This window comes from Sinohyriopsis cumingii, chromosome 2 (assembly GCF_028554795.1).
Source record: "Sinohyriopsis cumingii isolate HCF-2022 chromosome 2, ASM2855479v2, whole genome shotgun sequence".
NCBI lineage: Eukaryota > Metazoa > Mollusca > Bivalvia > Unionida > Unionidae > Sinohyriopsis > Sinohyriopsis cumingii.
Window position 1 is genome coordinate 150,206,275 of NC_142962.1, and position 21,677 is coordinate 150,227,951.

Genomic DNA, 21,677 nt, shown 5'->3' on the forward strand with positions numbered 1-21,677 from the left:
TGTTTCCCAAGAACACGTTGTGCTGTTACACGGCCAAATTACCGCAGCCATCCCATGAGATCACGAAGCCCATTGGGAAGTGGCTTTAGCAGAAATTATTCACCCGACCCAGGTCCTCAATATTGTAATATCACAAAGGCCATGACACCTAGATTGTGTGCTATATGCATGTGTATATGCGTGTGTGTGTGTGTGTTTGCTTCTTTACTTTCTCTGTAGATTATATTTATTATCCCTAGATTATCTGATAACCAGAAATGTTTGATTGTAAGGTGACCCTGGGATGGTTCCCCGACCCATTGGTGAACCTATTACGGGGTTAATAAAAAAAAGGTCCTCAATGTCCTTCCCAATCAAAACTTTTTTGATGTGGATGTTTATGACGAGCAAATACAATAGTACTTGGATACCCATGGCAAATATAACATAAAAACCCCTGCCACACAAAATCAAAAGTACACCACCTATCACTTGTTCGTACCCCCAGGCTATTAATTTAGTGGTCAACATTTGGTGAGCACCATAGCCTCCAGGTTTAATGTCGTGTTTCTGAAAGCTTTGGAAAGTGTCAAAAAAAGTGTCACTATGGAATACCACAAAGCAGCTCGTCGCTTCTTGATGAAATTTGACGGAAGTAAAATCGTGTCCATTTTATTTTGTCCTGAATTGTTTGACATGTTGGGCGGAGACATGGACATGAGAATGGCCATGCTCAAGAAAAACGAATTACCAATCATTTACAACAACGAGTCTTTTGCCAAGTTATTTCGTGCACCGGTAGAACTGAACCAAGGACTGAATTTGATGTTTGTATACTCCGATGTGGTGGAGTACAACGTGGTGGGACACACCTCTGTGCCGTTACTGCGTGTCATTCCTTTCAAAGTGGATTCTGCCACGAACGCTGACGAGGAAGGTGGAAACACTTACCACGTTCACCGCGAATTTGTACATCCTCACTATTTGCCTGTCAGCAAGTCTTGTTTGGACACGGTCAACATTGCTATAAATGAGATCTGGGACAAAATATTCCATTCACCAAAGGAAAAGTCACGGTAAAACTCCATTTTCGAAAACGGTTCTCTCACGACTCGTAAGTCATGTATCCAGTGTACCGAGGGGTTGCTCGACAGCGAGGACACGGTTTAGGAGACATGTTAAAATCGACCTTTCGTTTGTTGGCCCCGGTGTTGAAACCGATGGTGACACGAGGATTGCACGCCTTGAAAGATGCCGCACTGACGCAAGGCAAAGAATTTCTCCAAAATGTCATCATCGACAAACAAAACCCTAAATAAGCCTTCATAAGGGCAGGCAAAAATGTCTTGTTGCAAACGGGCAAAGACCTTTTGGGCCGACGAGAAACACCTATAAATGCCCTGCACGCTACTGAGTCAGGCATTTAGCAAGGACAAGGCAGAAAGAGACGACGAAGAAAACACCCTTTCACCAGATTTCACACGTCTAAAGCTATAAAGGCAAAGAAAAGAAGAACCGTTCGAGACTTAGACGTTTTCGATTATTAAAGTATTGAGACACAGAAAAAATGATGCATCGAGAGTCTTGCGCCTGTTCCAAGTCGGAACTGGATCTGTTTGCCATGCCACCCACGATGATGACCATGCAAGAATCCCAATGGGTGGAATTTCATCCCGTCTCCTCTTTGATGGATTCCGCTCCCATCGAGTTTGAAATCAAAGGACAGCCCGAAGATTACATCGATCTGAATAGCAGTTACCTGTATTTGAAAGTCAAAGTGATCGAACCACCCAACGCTAACATAGACAATGTTGATGTAGTAGCTCCCGTCAATAATTTCATGCATTCCTTGTTTAGCGAAGTGGACTTGTACTCGAATAACAAACTGGTCAGCAGCAGCATGGATACTTACCCTTACCAAGCGTACCTGGAAAATCTCTTGACGTACGGAAAAGAAGCCAAGAACACTCATCTGGATGCTTGCGTGGTATGGAAACCTGACAAAGCGACTAAGTTCAACAGCATTACAGTTGCTGGGGATGCTCAAAATACAATGGGATTTGTAGAACCAAGAACGAAAATTCATCTAAGTCGTAGTTTAGAACAGAATGATCGCTTGCATCTAGACATGTGGTTACAAGAAAAGTATTTGCTGAACGGGGTGGATATCCGCTTGAGACTGAATCTCAGCAGTGCCGCTTTCCATTTGATGGCTGCTGATGGTTCCACTTACAAAACCATCATCCAAGAAGCCAGACTCTACGTGCGTCGTGTGGAAGTGTTACCTAAAGTGGGAAACGACGTCAGTCAGACGTTGAGCAGAACGACTGCCAAGTATCCGATACGAAGAGTGGAAGTGAAAACGTTCACCATTCCTGCTGGACAGCGATCCATGATCGAAGATCATCTATTCCAAGCACAGTTACCCAAACGTTTGATCGTTGGTATGGTCAAGAATTCAGCCTTCAACGGACTCTACCAGGAAAATCCTTTTGATTTTCAGCATTTCAATGTGTCCAAGATTGAAGTCAGTCGCGATGGCAAGACCTTGTGTACCCGACCCTTTGAGCCTAAGTTTGGTGACAGGAATTATTTGAGATCGTACTTGTCCCTGTACGAAGCCACCGGACAGTTAGGAACCAACACCAGTCACGGTATTACGTACGAGGATTATGTAGGAGGCTACGCTTTGTGGGCTCTCGGTTTCACTCCAGACCAAGGCAGTGACGAGGGACATTTCCACCCTATAAAATCCGGCCAGATTCGTGTGGAACTTCAGTTTACTAATCCTCTACCTGACACAGTGAACGTCCTCCTGTATGCAGAATCCGATAATACTATAGAAATCAACATTTTGAGAGAAGTCATTCTAGACTATTAGAAGCTATGGAAGACTGTTATCCCTTTTTACCTAGCGGAGAAACTTTGGAGATGGAATGTGAGGAGGCCGTGGAAGAAGAAGAAGAAGAAGAATCCCAAAAACGAAGAAGTTGTCATGATGAAGTAAAGATGGCCAGAACAAGAAGCTACAGTCCTGGCAGATATAGTGAAAGAATTGATGAAGGAAGAGTGCTATGGATGTCACAACGATCATCCCAGTCAAATTCAACACGACAAATGTCTGATGTTGAGTCAAGAAGAAAAATTGGACGAATCTCTGGACAAAGCTTGGGGTCACATCGAGATAGAATTCGTGTTGAACGAGTGGTATAAAGGCTTGGATAAACATTCTTCTCCTCCATTAACGTCTCTGGAGTGCCGTCGCATCAAATCTCTCTTTGACCAGAGTAAGAAGTCGGAGCCAAACGCCTTTTACTTGTCAGACATTTTCAAGCAAAAAGTCAGGATCGAATTGATCACTTATCATTACCTGTGAAGAAGAAGAAAAAAACCACACAAATCAATGGATACCTGGGAACTTTATTACCTTTTGAACCACAGTTCGTACACGGCTTCTTGGAATCCTGTCGTCTGTGCTAAAGATGAACTCCCTCATCGCAAACCTCAAGACCATCTAGCTTATGTCATCAACACGGACGACAGTCATCTCCCAGGAACCCACTGGGTAGCCGTCTACTTTCCTCAAGAAGGATGTGTGGAATATTTCGATTCGTACGGATTGCCCCCTTTGGAAGACGATATCATTAACTTTATGAGAAGAAATGCTCAGACCACCCGATTCAATAATGTGAAATTACAAGGCACAGATTCCTTGGTGTGTGGACAATATTGTGTTTATTTTCTGCATCATCGCAGCCTGGGCTATTCCTTAGAACATTTAGTGACTCATTTTGATCCTCGTTCTTCTTCTAGAAATGATGTGAAAGTAGATCGATGGTTTTGTGACCATTATGCTTATCTTTTGTCTCAAGCTAGGAAACGTAGTGTCCATAAATGGCCTAATGACTTCCAACAGTGGAAATCACAATTTCATTCACAACGTTGTCAACCCTGTTTAAAGTAGAGTGTTAATTGAAAGAAAATGTTTGTAAGTTGAAAAAAATGTTTGTTGTTATATTGTTGAATTATTATTAAAAATGTTATAATTGTTTGTTAGTATTAAGTGATTTTGAATAAAAAAAAATGTTGTGTTTTGAAGTAAAAATGCCTTTGTGGTTTGTTTGACTATAGAAATCTTGATTCATGCTCTTTGACTTCTTACTATCCCTCTCATGACACTCATCGAACGTTGCGGCTCGAAAACCGTGGAGTGATGTTTTCCTTCGCGTCCGCGCTTTGACTTTAAAGCCGGGGTAGACTCCAGTCTAACCATCCATTGTCGACTCATCCTCCTACGAAGATGTGCTCCAAACTAGCTAAGCTAAACGAAGCCTACGTGAATTTGCATAGGGTCAGACACAGTCTGATACCGAAGCCAGAAGAGATAGAGAATGTGAGAATGTTAAAAGTCACTGAAGACCTGATAGAAGAGCTCTTCAGAGAAGAAGTGAACAGGGAGAAAGAAGAATGGACAGAGAAGTACAGACTTCAGAAACAGCAGAGAGAGCAGCAACAGCAACAACAGCAGCAGCAGCAGGAACCTCAACCTGACAGAGGATTTGTCGATTGTCGTATCGACACCAAAGAGTTCTTCTTCTCTTTCCGAAGAAGCAGACCTATCGTCAGAAAGTCTATCATCAGAGGACGTCGCATTCTTAGAAACTAAAAGATCGCCCTAGCTTCAACTTCACACAAGCAAAAAAAAAAAACAGCCCTTTTCAGGGCTACCCAATACTCTAGAAAAGAAATAACAATCGATTTGCCAATGTGTGTATGTAGAGTAGTGTGAATATAAACACTAACTCTTTTCTGGTGTGATTGTATGTGTTTGTGTGGATAGTAGATAATGATCATGTTTTTTTGCTGTTTGACGTACGTGGAGAGTAGATTTGGGGTTTGATTTGACTGTTTAGAGTTAGTGGATAGTATATTATTTGTTTTATGAAATTTTTTAGAATAGTAATGGGTAGTATAAAAAAGTAAGTGAGTGTTTCTTTTAGGTCCGCGAGTTGTTCGGTCATGATCTAGGTAATATAACTTTTGTTTTAGGGGATGTTTTCCTTCAGGTCCGCGCTTTCACTATAAATTGAACATCGCTTGACAGTCTAGCTACCTTGTTCATTCGTTGACAAGACAATGAATACCAGAATTGTGAAACTCCTAGAACTCCAGATGCACCTGGAATATGCCAGGCGCATACTAAATGAACTAGCCGCGGAGGCCATTGTCGAAGAGGGAAGGATGAAAGAGGAGGAAAGAAGAAAAAAAGAAGAGGAGGAAAAAAGAGAGAAGAAATTTCAGAATCCCAGAGACAGAAGATTGGGATTCTGAAGCCACTTATCCCGCCTCTGCACTCCCAAGAAAAAAAGTAAAAGGAGACTGGGGAAGAAGATGTGTGTGTGGTGCCAGGCCTGGAAGGTGCCATCATTAACCAGGTGTGACTGTAGTTCAAAAACAAACAGCCCTTTTCAGGTCTACCCAAACCTTTAGAAAAGAAATAGTAATCCATTTGCCAATGTGTGTATGTAGAGTAGTGTGAATATAAACACTGATTCTTCTTTTCCTAGTGTGAGTGTATGTGTTTGTGTTTGTAAGCGCTCACGTACCTTTGTGTGGATAGTAGATTATTGGGTTTTGTTAAGTGTTTAAGTTGGTTTATGTGGATAGTAGATTTGGGTTTCATTTTAAGGCTTTGAGTGTGGGGAATAACGGAAAGAAAATGGTATCTGTATCTGACCTGTTCAACAACTTGGTAAATATATACTATTGGATAATGGATGGTATATATGTAGTGGAGAGACTAGAAAAAGAATGGCCACTCCAATCTCTCGAAAAGAGATAGACTTTCAGTTGCCTAGCCCCATTTTTTTATTTTTTTATTTTTTAAAAAAACAAAAACATTAGAGACCCATCAGGTCGGGACCATATTAAAATAGGGTCCCGACCCTATTCCATTTCCCTTGAGGCTCAACTTGCCCAAGATTTTTTTCCCATGTTCAATTCCCCTTGTCCCTAGACAGACCCACACTCTATTCCCATGTTCAATTCCCCTTGTCCCCATATTGAACCAGCCATTTTTCCCATGTTCAATTTACATTGTCCCTATATTGACCCAAGGGTGTTTTTAATGGTATGCCCTATAGTCCCTACGGTATCCCCATTCACTACTGACGAAGCTTTATATTTCAAATCATATGCTTGAGAAATGAGTTGTCCAGCTGATCGCATCATTTGTCGCCTGCAGCCGCCAATTATTCATCGATTCATTGCCAACCATTCTGCTACAATATGAAAACACCGCTGCTGGACAATCTGTCCGAATCCAAAAGATCCTATAGACGTGGGCATTCGTCCGCACATTTTCCAGCCTCCCATACTGAACGTGGCCAGTAACCGTGTAGAGTGCATGGTGGATGCTTGAGTACGGAGACGAAGGTGCACATGACAGTAACTTATGTTTAACACATCTGACAACAGCAGATGAATATGCCCAATCGTATTTGTTCACTTGTTTCACATGTACGTGTTGTTTTATTGCCGCGTCTGTGTTGTATATTGGTGAGCCAACATTTTGTATTGCGGATTATTTTATGTCCACACAAAACTATATGCCCACTGACGTTAATAGATATTATAAATCCTTCTGGCACCTGAATGATTATTCTACTATATGCCATCTCAGATGTCCCATGCATAAACCCTGATAAATCCTGCAGTACTAAAGGAACGTACAGTTGTTTGCCTTCAGTGTCCTCTGAACATATTCCAATATACCAGTTTGTCGCAGATGAATTCTCAACTGATAGGGCACTGCCAGAATCAAACTTTATAACTGCATACTACTTGCTTGCCGGGGGCCTGAATGGCCGAGTGGTCTAAAGCGCTCACCCTTCCGGATCACTGCCATCTCACCTCTGTCTGCCTGGGTTCGAGTCCAAGGCTCGGCTAGCGTGGGTACGTGGGAAAGCCTGATAGTAGCTTCTCGTGGGTCGATGGTTCTTCCCTGGGTTTTCCAGGGTTCTTCCTCCACCAGATATACTGGCCGCCATGTATAGCCTATCTTGTGCTGAAAAATGGCGTTAAACCCTAGAACAACAAAAACAACAACTTGCTTGCCGCATCTGAATTATTTCTTGGCGCCACCAAAGCTTCAATTTTATTGTTCCTTGTTTCTAATGGAACATTTGAGGTCATGCCATAATCTGTGATACAACATTTTTGTGTGTAATTGTCATCCATGCATCTGAAACCACTCGCTACCTTAAATGTTATAAGAGAGTAGTTGCTATCTGCTAGCTTGTTGAAATATATTTCTATGCCGAAGTGGAATATTATCGCAATACCATTATACATTTATTTACAGAGACCAAACATGTGCGGTCCAGGTTTCAGTAAGGAAAACCTTTGCTCCTGTACATTTGTCCGCGTATTCTTTATTTGACTCATCTGCATTAGCTTTTGGTGCCGCTTAGTTAGTCCTGTTTTTAATTCCGTCGTTTTTTCTAATAATATTTTTGCTGCCTACTGGCTTCCAAATATCAGCCTTATCTGTCATACCTAACATCATAAATAGCATTTGGAAGAAGTAATCAAACTTAATAAATTTATGTCTTCCTGGCACGTTAAGGATATCGTTGAATCATGCCAACGTCTGATACGATAAGTTGAATTTCTGATGTAATATTTTCTTGTGCACATCTGCGGTCTTGTGATGTAATTATGGTAAGCGATTTTAACATAACTTTTTTCATCGTAGTCGTGAACTATGATCTTCGTTCTCATCTGAATCTGAATCGAACATTTTTATCAGAATAAGCTATATATTATGTCGTATAATACTGTTTGTATAACCGATATCTACCGATAACGGCCAGAAATTATATTTCATGACTTTGTAAAAAAAGAAAAAACCGGATGTAACATTTCACTTGGTGTTGATGACGGAAAATCCTGAAATACAGAGACTAAAAATCCTTGGTAAGGAGAAAGTAGCAAACATGTTCTTGGAGTAGGTCTTGCTTAGAGGACAACTATGATCTCAAGGCGCAGTTATATTATGTTGTGATAACAATTTGCTGATGCGTCATCGTGTCATCTGCATCAAGAAAGATATTCTTCTGGCTGCCGTAAGAATTATCAGTTTTGTCCAATTATATCCAGTTCGCACAAATATGAGTTTAGAAGGGCCAGGCCTTTCTCGGCTACAAAAACACTTTCCTTATGACACCACGTTAGTTACTGTCATACGACATTCTGATTACTGAGTGTCTGATATAAGAAAGATTTTGTCAAATAAGCTGCTTTTGCATGGTGGTACAAAGTTCTCTGTTGGTGTCATCGTCGTGTTTGCAAAGATTAATGTCACTGAAACATAAAAACGTCTTATATTTAAGTCAACTGGCGCATATAATAACAACACAGACCTTCAAGATGTTTTTTGCTCCCTAAGATACAAGAAGGATATTTTCCAACGCGAGGGCACTGGCTGCATTCTGAGCGGCATTTCATGATGCGTGGTAACTACGTCAAAAAAATGCACCCCACTCTGTGGAAATCATATCTGGAACTGCCTGCAAATATTAAGACTAGCGAAAAGTGTCAACGAGCAAAATAATGACAGCAAAAGCTTTATGTGGGCTGTGTTATCAGCTCTGTAATCTGCTTCGATCAAAGGTCCGCACCGGGCAAGCAAATATACCGCATATCGAAATATGCTGAAATTTACCGGAATAGCTTTTCATCTGGAAGTTAATGGCGTGCCAACACTGGATAGACTAAATACTATTTCAGTAAATAGTTTGGCGTTAACGACAATACGAGTATCCATCCACAACATATTTCTTCAGTCGAACGAGAGCTCGAGGTCGATAACACCGAAGACGGCCACTAAATCTTGATCAAAATTGTCTCAGGCTTGATAAATGCTTAAGATAACAAGAACAAGTGAAAGAAGCATTGCTGCAAAAGTGTCTCCTGGGGTTTTCAAACGAAGACCGTCTACCAGAGAACGGCAGAGATTGTGCTATTGTCGAAAAAATTATCATGTCATACAAAACAATAACAACAAAGTGAAATTTGAGAACTTAACTGATATGGTACGAATGTCCTTTGTGATCTATCCTGATTTTGAATCGTTTCTTGTTCTGAGTGAAGGTGTTCATAGCGATTCTGTGTCTTCCACAAGAAAATATCAGGAACATGTTCCTTGCGGCTATGCTTACAAAGTAGTCTTCTTGAAACAATGGGTTGAGTAAGGCTGTAACCATTTACGGCGGAGGAACATTTCACACAGAGCCTGCTGGGAGAACTTGAGCTATATAAAACGCATTCCACCTTCAAAAATAATTTGTTGTGCGAGCGACAAGGAAAATTTCTGTTGGATATTTGAGCAGCAGCTAGGCGATGACAAAGTTTGTCAACATTGTCATGTCACATGTCGCTATCGTGGTGCAGCGGATGACAAATGGAATATACGATTGAAGAGGCCAGAATGTATCCCAGTAGTTTGTTCATCACGTTCGTGGTTATGACTCGGATCTCATGGTGAAACACTTTACAAAATTTCAGAAGGAAATCACTCGAATACCAACTAACTTAGAAAAAATATTTGTCATTTTCTCTGCGTGAGCTACGTTTTATCAAGAGCTTGCAACTCACGAACGATTAACTTCAGAAGATAGTCAGGTACACACATATAGTGACGTATATTGCAAAACACTTTGGTTATTGACGAGCCAGGGAATATAACATTATGAATGCATGACATGGGAAAAATTTGAGGAGACCGTTCTGTCAGCAAAGGAAGAATTCTGCTGAAAGTTAGACGGCTCAGATGTTTCTGATAAATACTACTATCACGGGTCTGGTGTTTTTGTTTTAAATAACAAATTTGATATAAAACTGCAGACGTGTTTAAAACATTTCATGATTACTGTCTATCACATTATACATTGGACCCAGGGCTATCGTGGGATGCTGAGCTATATCTAACACATTTCGAGCTGGAGATTTTGTTTGTATCCCATTCATTTGATTGTCTCGCCATGCCGTGGAAGTTTTATGTGAGCGATTTTGTTTGGGTGCTTCCATACAACTTTACAGACAAAAAATATTACCTAGCGATGACAAGACAGTTTAGATTTTGGCGGTGGATTTAGAATACCCATAACAGATTCATAATGAGCTTAATAACTAACATCTTCACCAGACAATATGATTGTAATTGATCATATGCTAGGTCCATATTTCGCTGCATTTGTTTTAAAGCTCGTGAAGAATTCATTGTTTGGAAAGACTACGAAAAACATAAGGAAGACAGTCAACATCGAATTAGTACATGATGTTATGTTACAAGCTTGTCTCTAATACTTAATTCGTGTCAGTGAAAGGTTGTGACGAAATCTTGGTTGTAGTACACAGGAGAAAAACATATCTAAAATTAAGCAAACCAGTCTACGTTTGATTTCCGTCCTTGAGCTCTCAAAGTTTGTGATTTTCAGTAAAATACTGTCAGAGTGTAATAATGCGACCAGGCCAAGTTGATTCTCATATACAGTGATTCGCTCTATTATTTACGGCCATATGTTTGTGGTGCACGACACACTGAATTTCTCTAATTGTCCTAGAACTAATCATAGCACTCGTGCAATGTACAATGATGCCAGCAACGAAACAAATTGTGTGAAAGTTCAAAGAAGAGCACATGGCAAGCATACAAAAAGTTCTCTTGTTAAGATCTAAAATGACACTTCAGGACAAATCGGAATAGCGTGCAAAGGGTATGTAGAAAAAAATCATCAACATTATTCTTACATATGATGATCATTTGGTGGAGCTATCCTGTAAAAAAATATGTCTAAACAAAGACTTTCAGAGAACACATCAACCTATTGTTAAAATTTAAACAAAAGTTTTTTACGCGCCCGTCCTGATACTGTTGCATGGACATGGTGTCATTTTATGCTGACCAACTTCTCCGCGTAAACGATTTGTCTCCTTTGATACGGCCTCGACGTCCTCGATGCGATTATCTAACTTATTATAACTAATATCTTTGATCATAGTGGCTTTTAGACTGAGGCTGTGATGACACTTGAAACTAAAGCGATGCGCGTTTAGTACTTTCTGACATCTGCCTATTTTGGCAACTGTGACGAGAATGTAGCCGATGCTATTAGGATTTGTTTGCTAGAGAATTGCATGACGCAGGCTATGCTTGACATATTCATTATCATTCGCTTTGTATAGGTCGTAGGTAGCATGTTGTTCCAAACCGTGACATATAAGTAGATTTCTCTTTCTAATTGTTTATTTTATGTAATTGCCAATATAGGCAACGAAAATGTGAACATTTAGTACACAGTTGCATAGTGTTACGGATATCTCTGTCAAATAATAATTTGTAATATATTTTTCATTTATGTAAATATTATGATGATTGGTAATTCTTACTATAAGGACCGCACTTTAAAGCTGAGGTCACGTACCGTATTGGTATACAAGTACAACACATTCTTGAAATTCCACTCATAATTCAAAGCTGATTGCCAAAGTCATGTAATCAGGTTTCAGGGCAGCGTGTGAGTTTATGCGACGACACAAATATTGGCAGGGTTGTTAACTACTACGATGGTGATTCGCCGCAGTTCACTCATTTGAGGTTTTCGATGCTCGCATATTCGTCAATAAACATATTATCGATGATTAACCGGTTTACAGTGGATGCTGTTAGAGTTGCCACGGATTATTTAGATATAAGTCGATCTAAAATCGATCTTGTGAAACCATTTTTCGACACAGCTACGATTTTTGGTGACTTAGAAAACACACGTTTGGGTAATTGAAGAGTAAAGAGCGAACAAATACGTTATTATTCTGAATCGGGCGATGTTACACCTCCTGCGGTGCAGTACCGAAACAATAGGTTATCATAACCATAATCGTCTCCATCAGTGAATGATCCAATCACGATATTCAACACTATCCATCTAAATACTCCTGTTTGTTCTGGTAAAACAACACGTTCGACAGAATTATTTAGAAACTCGGATATGATTGGGTTGATTCCAACCCACCGTCTTGCCAGAGAGATGAAGTCGCGCTGAGTGAAGTCCTGGACGTATCAGCTTTTATCGATGGCGTGGTGATGCGTGGACCCTCTAGTGAATGGGACACACTTATATACCGAGAATAACTATTTGGGACGAAATATGCACTGTGCCCAGAGATATTTAAAAAATGTTTCTCGACTGGCTGTTGACAAAATACACTGCAATTATCATGTGCGGAGATCAAGGACGGCCTCCACCCTTTACAGGAGAATCCTCGCATGACTGGCTGCGCAATTACGGTGGGCACTCCGAAGAAATATTGTATGACCATCGGTCGTGGCGACGAACATTACGCTAGTTGAAATCGCTAACCAGATTACAGCCGGAAAAGATTCAGTATGAAATAATGCGTACTGTGATACCAGATACATCATTTTCTGGTTTCTAGAATTCATGGTGACTTAATGATCTCATAGTTGTATCACGAGAAAACGTTTTCGATTAACTGCAGCGTAAGTTATTTGAGGTTCACCGAAGACAATTTCCAAAACTGCCATTTCCATTGTGTTATCGTCCAGTGGATACCTGTCAACAAAATATACTCGTTGACATTCCAGGAACAGATACGCAACAGCGACATTTGCTCAATGATATCGCTTAGGTTTCTTTAGACGCTGTACAACAGGCTCTTGAGGTTCTATCGTGCTGAACTCCGTCATGCAATAAACATTCATTCGACGCGGGAGCCATCAATCTCAGATACTAATATCTAGATTGTCGACGATCCCATATAATGGTCAAATTTAGTGTATTCGGTGGATTCGAGAGTTATAAAAATGTCTCAACTGCTCAGAATTGTCTATGATAAAACAGACACGGTGTCAGAGAGACTAATCGAGGAAACAATAGTAAGTTGAAGAAAAACTTAGCTGGTTGTGCGCGAGAAGACAAAAATAAACAGTGCCAGTTTGATCTTGATATTAGATTTATCATGACGATAAAACAACGACAAAATATTCACTATGCCTGCTTTATAATAAGAATGCTGTGGCAATATTTTCCCATCAACGTACGACAATTTGCAATGGACAGAATCAATAGAAGTATCGGCTACACACGTGAAAATGTCATACTGACATGTCTCCAATATACCAGACGTCGACAAGCTTCGCTCCTCCGAGAAGGTCCACCTTGACAAGGTTAGCCTCTTTTGCTGGCGCGTATCCAACATGGTGGTAATTGTGTGTTTTCAGGAATTACCTTGTTGAAGAGGGATTAAAATGCGTGTGTAGATTGGTAGCTGCACACTTGATCTTACCACGCCGGAAACTGAATGCGTTCTTGCGCTCCATATATGATAAGTTGCTCTTGTTGCACCGCCCTCAAGTTCGCCAGATTCATATTAATATCTGATTGTCACGTTGCTTCACAGCACTGGTTGTTGCAGTTGACTTTCGTCGTGGTATGTGTCTTTTGCTATCGCATCGACGGGTTACACGTTAATTCCACTCGTTCTTTAACGATGTTATCACGTGAAATAGTCTCGCAACCCATTCACAAGATCTGTCCTTTGCTCGGTAATTCCTGCGTGTATTTGCGTCGCAACAGTCGCTTAGCATGTGTTTGATTGAATCGTTCAACGATTGCTTGATCACGATGTAACGCGTTGATTCCACGTCTGATTTTGACATTATGTTATTTCATCTGTGTCATTACCGAGCCGAGAAATTCTTTAAATGGGATCAGCCTGTAGCAACTGTATCAAAAGGTAACGGTGCACGCGAATACATTCTTTCAGTTGCTGTTTTAGTCGATAGCTGCGCCTCTTCTTTGTACCTGCTTGCAGCGTAGACGAACGTCAGCGTTTATTTGTATGTGCGCCGTTTATGTGATGCTGAAACGACCTAGTGTGGTAAGAACAATATATCCGCCCTATGAACTTTGTTGGGCTTACTGACATCAATCTGTAATTACAAAAATATTTTGGGGCTTGGCAGATGATTTTGTCATATGGCCTGTCGTGACAACCAATATATAGCAACAGTACGCGTGACCCCTGCTGAATCGGCGAGCTTGTAATCCCTGCTGTACACTCCAGTATCCGATTGGACTATAATACGTCGACTCCATTATGCAGGTGTCAGTTCCTAACACTATTTTACCTATAATCGCCGATCTTATCAACCAGTTTGCGAGAGATTCTCGTATATTTTAATTCTGTGTTTAGCATATTAATCAACTTGGCGTCCCCGATATGTCGATCTTGCAGATCTTCGTGTGCAAATTTCTGTTGGACTAATGCCGACGAATTTCGGAACTTCAAATAATACATTGATGACATTCGTAAATTGAGCAACACGTCTACTAAGATAACTGGATAATCGTGAGTGATATTCCTGAGTCTTTGAGTCTTCGGTCGCCGCTACATACCATACTGTTATTGTTAGCTGGACCTGAAACTCGCAGGATAATATCGGCCCTTTCGACATCACTCGTCTTTAGCCGCCGTGGTGATCCTGTAAAACAACAATCTCAACCGGTAGAATCCAGGAGAGGCGCAAAAAACATCAGCACGTTCATCTCGTGTTACCCACAATAAGAGATCAATCTTACCCGAGTTCTTGCCTTTAGCAGATCTTCTATAAATATTGAAAATTATAATCAATTAACCTGTTCAAAACGACGGGCATTATATTAGTGTACGACTTTGCGACGGTGCTGATGACCTTGACATGGCGCTAACTACGGGAAGTACGTGTGGACCGCATGTTGTTAGATCCTTTTTGTCTGCGTTGGTAATATTGAATACCAGATTTGAGTGCTTTGCACTCTGCTAGCGATTCTGCTGATATACTGGAACATATATCTCGGCGGTGCCAATCCGTACGAATCAAAATAAAAAAAGCTCTACGTGGGTCGACAGCATATGAAATCCAATGAGACCCGGAGGAGAAAGGCCATCGATATTAATGAAACCCATTTTAGCGCGGTTCGGATTTTCCGGCAAATGATCGCGTATGAAAACATCTCTGAAGTTTTGCATGCTTAATTGAGGAGCATCATCAAGTACATCAAAACTGGACATTCTGAGCTTTAACAAAGTGCCCCAGGCAGTAACAGGCCATGACCTTAGCACGTTCTTAGTAATCTTAGACCGGGTCCATTTCTTGATATCTTTATTCCGTGTCTTATTGTTTTATTCAGTACCATGCCGACAGCTGTTCCAACGACACCGAGTACAGAAGCTTTTGCAACAGCTGAACCTGTAGCGTCAATCAAATCTGATAAAGCCAATAGAAGTGGAGATATGCCACCGGTATTGCTGTGTCGCTGATTTCATTCGAGGTAAGATCAAGTCGCACGCCAGTTTTTGATTTCTTGGCGTCATCGTATTGTTTGAGCAGACGTTCAGTCAGCTATAATTTGTTTGGGCCTTGCAATGATACTGATTTTAGAGATATTATTTTCCGCAGAATACGTCTTTGGTGCTTACTGCATAAGTGTCAGAGTAACGTTGACGTGATGATATAACATTATAATATCATGAATTATCTTATTAATATTTACATGTTTTCAACGTGCCCATCAACGACACGCATTCGGTCACCAACGCCTTCAATCAAGGAACATTATTTTATCTGACATAATAACAGCGATTGCTCTGTAACCATCAGCAGGTATGTAACCAGGAGTAGTTCCCACGTGTACGTCAACGACTGATTGTTTGAGCCAATCGAGGTCTTCCAACGACATCTAATAAATCGGATACAACGTCTAGAAATCCCGCTGAGATATCTGCAGTGCAGATTCGACATTCTGATCACACCCAAAAAGTCTTTTCAGATTATGGCATGCCCTTGCTACCTTCTGTATTATGTCTTATCTTAGTATGGTTCGTGATGTCAATTTATCCTCAGGGAAATCGTAAATGCTGCTAATCAATCTAACACCATTGGATTTGCAATCTAGTCATTATACCTGGTGGAACGCTGTAATGCAGCGAGTATATGTCGTGGTGCTGATATCCCTGCTTTCATGCAATCTGCCATGAAAATGTTTCTTCTGTGCATGTAACTGTGTCTGTTGTCATTGTCAGCCACGACAAAGTTGATTTACCACCACTATCTATCAAAGATAAAAAAGCCGTGCTTCTTCTGCCACTGACGGAGTCATCGTTGGCATCCATAATGTCTGCTTCGTTAGCATTACTTTACCAGCACCACCCCCACCAAATCCAGGAGGTCAAATGGCATCGTTGTCTCTGGCCTTCGAACCAGTGCAACCGTATGTTTAGCTCCGATGATAACTTTTTTAACGTTTCTACTGAATCCGAAGATATGTGACAGTGGTATTACCCACAACAATCTACCATCGGCGTTAACCTGAGATCATCGTGCTGCGAACCGTAAGTTGAATTCTGGATTGGCACTCTGTAGCGTCGCAAAAGCAGTGGCGAGTGGAGGTATTAGTTCAGCTGGATGTGGATAAAGGGCGCTAGTCTATGTTAATTATATCATGACATACAGCATATCGTCTGGTTTGGTAGTAATGTCATTCGCGATCATCATTGAAGGACCGGCGGACTGTGAACATTCATCGCTTTTATGGGCCATCCGATAATTGTCGTAGCAGCATCAAGGTTATCGAGGCATGCTTCGATTACTCTACCATCAATTATATATCTTGCACTGTTGAACAACGCAATAATACCGTTGTTAACGAATCCACATCGTTCATTTTCAGCGTATGCGGTATCATCATTTTTTTACAAGTTTACCACGAACTTCAATAAATGCCTAGGCTTGCAAGAAATACCTTAATGTAGCTAGGACTTGTAGTTCGATTAGTCCACGTTGGTCTGGTTCTCGTGTTTCATAAGAATAATACTGATAAACATGTACTGACTCGTCTTTGCTGGATCAGACACACGCTTGAACATTTCTATTATATTCGCTGCAGTCTATAGCGATGGTCTAACGCCAATTATCACCGACGACGAATAGCCAGACCACTAGCCACTATTAGTTTTGCCGTCTGCGGCTTGTTTTGTCAGAGACAGCCCCATAGTTAATTATTTCAACTGCTTATTTGTGGCTTGATGTACTATTTTACTGACACTGCTGGCATCACTTCGGTGATGGACAGTTTTACTGTCTGTGATTTTCGTCGTAATAATCGTGCGAGTCTGTCTTTGATCGCCAAGAATGCTTTCCCAGCTGTGCCAGATTACCAAATAGACAGAGAAAGCACTGGTCTAGGGGGCTCGCGACAACGGATCAAAATACTATTTATAGAACGTATTAGTAGATATTTTGCGAGGGGGGCCCCAAGAAATCGACTGCCTCAGGGCCTCCACAGGGTTTAATTCAGCACTGTTTACCAGCAAGATCACCAACAATGTCAATACCCTTATCAAGAACAACTTCGATGGCTTTCGTGTCTAATTGTGTTGAAATCGGAATTGCTTTTGGGGACATCCTTCTAAGCAAACATCGACTAACTTCATCAAGTCAATCTTCGTAGATGGCGATATAAATCGGTAATCGCGAATATAACATCCTGACGTTTGAGCTGGACGATCTCGGAGAATCTGTTTGGATTTTCTGGTTCATTTGCTATCTTTCCAGTTGATTTAGTGGTTTGTTCCAACGACGGAAGATGATCTTTAGTGGCTTTTGGGACTGGTTTAAATAACTGTTCTTTACCTTCCGTAAATTCCACATGATACTTTTGTAGCTGCTGTCTGACAGAGTCACCTACTGAGATATATTTCTTAATTGCATATAATCGCTGTAGAACTAATTTAGTTGTATGAGATTCCATGGCAAGCGCAGAATCACACATTGTTCTTATTACAACAACGATTTAATTACAGATCACTAGTCAGTTGACATAAAAGATTTCAGTATATCAGTAACGAATTTTTTATAATCTCAACGAATTGCGGAATTACAATTAGACGCATACTTAGACATTGCCCCTGCAATGCATCAGATCCCTATGACTCGCTAAGCCGACACTTCGCGGGTTTCCTAAGGTCAGCCAAACCTGTTTCCATTATAGCGCAGGCTTGATTTCTCTGTTTTGGTGTGTGTGTGTGTGTGTGTGTGTGTGTGTGATTTGGATTTTTAACGTAGCTTGAACAATTTTTCAGTTATATCGCTAGGATGTCTGCAGTGTGTTAGTTTATAGTGATGTAACATGATATCCCACCCAGTCCCGTTATTCTGACACCAGGCCGACCATCCCTAACACTAATCTCTTTATGCTGAGCGCCAAGCGAGGCAGATCTTAGTACCATTTTTGTAAGTCTTTGGCATGACTCGGCCGGGGATTGAACCCACGACCTCCTGCATTCGAGGCTGAAGCTCTAACCACTAGGCCACCGGAGTGGTCCTCTGTTTAGTAAATACGCCTTTAAGTCTTATCTGTCTGGCTGTACTGTGATAACTGTTCACGTGCAGTTTGTGTAAAATTCTAGATTTAAAGTCTTGCCAATTGCCTTAACAGACAAGTACAATACAGACCACCTGTTGTTCACAATTTCAAGTGATACTGCCCAGTAATTTTCATTGAGCTCAGAATGGACCAGAGTGTGAGAAAATAACTCTGCATATACGTGAAAGTAATTTTCCATGGGCAGTAACCGGGACGAGTAATTTTTCACTGAGGTCAGGATGGATAGCAACCAGTGTCAGCAATTTTCCTCTGAGCTCAGACTGGACCAGAGTGTGAAAACATCACGATGTATACAAGTGACAGTAATTTGCCGTAACGAATAATTTTTCCAGTGCCCCAATAATCCCCAGTGCTCCAACCAGGCTTACATACAAGCCTCGGATGGACTATTTGGATAGTTAAAGAGTCAAGGTCACTTGGCTAAAATAGCATATTTTTAGCCGCATGTTTAAAAATAGGGCCTTGATACCCACACAACAAAAATTGGTCACCCCCCACCCCCCATCTACTACTTACGGTCGAACATGAATGTTAAGTATTTCACAATAGAATGATATCGTTGTTCGAGAATTACTCTATTGATTCGGACAGTATTGTTTCGATGCGCATATGTAGGCTGTATAAAGGAATTAAATACGCATCGTCTCATTCTTTAAGTAAAAATGTCAGTTTTATGTGTCTGTGTGCGTGTGTTTGTGAGAAAGGGAGGAAGGGTGACAGAGATAGAGATGATCGTGATTTATTTAGAATTTGTTCGTTTGACTAGCAGAGTGCAAAATATATGCTCTAAAAAGACAGTACCTGTCGGATTCTTTGAACGTTTTCAAGGGACTGAAAATTTAAATACTTCTCTAGGTTAAACGGAAATCATTTAAAGACTCTTGTTACATTCTACTCATATATATATATATATATATATATATATATATATATATATATATATATATATATATATATATATATATATATATCTGGCAGCATTTCTTTCCCCCTTCCAGTTTGGAGACATATGCCCTCTGCTATGAGGGCTCGAATTTGTTTCGTAATTTTGAAATTTTATGTGTTTATGTTTCAACATTTTATTTATTTTGGCATGTAAATATCAAACCGGTAAATTGTTTCTTTTATATTGTGTTATGCAGTCCTGAGCTTCACTTTTGTTTGTTTGTATTCAATTTTCCTTCGCAATTTCGAAAATACGGACACCTGTTTGCACATAGTATCCTTTGTATTTCTGCATTTTCGCTCTTTCTACTATCTTGTTGTAATTATTTTAAAATCTGGTAACTGTCACTTCCAAGGGTATTTATATAGGAATTCCCATTATGTGTATTGTTGACATTCTTCTGCTATTGCTTGTTTGAAAATAGAGGTCTCCACTTATACCGTACAATTGCCTTTTGTTAATTCTCCGAATGAAGTAAAGGCTTTTTCTACTAGTGTTAAGCGTATATATATATATATATATATATATATATATATATATATATATATATATATATATATATTTGTGTGTGTTTGTTTGCGCGCATGTGTGTGTATTTGATGAGTCATATATTTGCTAAATTGGCTTACATTTCAGCTACTGAGACCCTACCTTTGTCATGTATTGCCGTCATATCTATGGGTTGGCCACCTGACATTCGTACGGCTATAAAATCTTTCCTTCCCAAGTCATTTCCATACTGGTTTCGAAATAATTTGTCAGCACTGGCATTTAAAGGAAATTTATTTTTGGAATGATTAAATTTCTGCTCGTATTTCACATGTTGTCAGTTTATTCTTCGTGTTGTAATTTAATATTACACAGATTCAAGACGGCGTGCTTTCGTTATCTTGAGCGAACTTAACTGAGCCATTTTCATGAGCCGTGTACGTGGAAACAGCATTTTCATGTTCGGGCTTTGGACCGAAACAAGTAAATCACAGTCGATGGGTTACATTATTTGTCTCCCCACGAGACTGAAGCAACTCTGCGACTGGGATTTCCTGGTGCAAACACTGATATACATTATTTTTCTCACCCATTTGTTTACACTTAAATCAAAATACCCTGCATCCTTGCATTCTACTTAGCAGATTCATAACTCGGTATTCATCAATATTATTATTGCTTCTCACTGCAAAACAAAGTCATAAGGTTTCATACTCTTTTACGAAAATCTGAACAAATTATCTAAGTAGAATCTAGCTATATATGGCGTTCTTATGCAAGGAAATGAAAAAGATGAAAAAAGTTATAATTGTAATATGTTGAAAGTATTGCGAACTGATCAGTTTGATCCACGTGCTTTTGTTTTTCCAAATACATGTACATGTACAGCAAATTAGGACGAACATGTTAATGAGGGTAATGGTGTGATCTGTCGACCCTATGTACACAAGTTCTACCCGTGAAAAAATAAAAGCATTAAGACATTTGATATTATTACTGTATCATAACATTTAATCAATGGAAATTACATGAAATTAAGAATAGATTATTAATATATTGTATACGGGTATATTTGAACATTCCTCAGTTCTAATTTGGAAAACATTCTGTGGTAGGCAAAGGTACGATATACTATTTAACAAACCTACAATATGTATGTGCATACAGGGTACCGTTCCAACGAGGTGTGTAGCGACATCAGACAATTTCTAATTCACGAATTTCTTGGAAATTTATATCTTCTGTCCTGGAAATATGGCAACTGTTGCTATCACTAGTGAAATGATACGCTACATGGGAATCCTTTTGGAATAGCAGTGGTCTGATGAGGGGGCTAATCTGGTTAAGAACAAAAGTTTACATTTGCACTTGTGAGAGTTTGGGGTTTGTGTGGTCATTGTTGTTTTTTTTCATTTGTGTCTAGTATCAAGTTGCTGTGTGTGTGTGTGTGTGTGTGTGTGTGTGTGTGTAAAAATATTTTGTATCCTGTTATCAAAGTTTGAAAGACCTTACATTGAGTTATGAGTGTATTTGTTATTTGTTTTGTTATATTAATGCTGTTGTTGATGGATTTCATAGCTCCATTTCTTTTTAGATCCTAGCGCGTGGACTCGATGACTGAAACAACAGATTCGAGATAACCATTAGAAATAGAAAAAGTAAGGTTAGCAAAACAGACATTTCTATGTCTCCTAAGTGAGAATTCAAGTTCTAAGTAGGTACTGGGCTATGTTGCTATGGTTTAGTTACCGAAA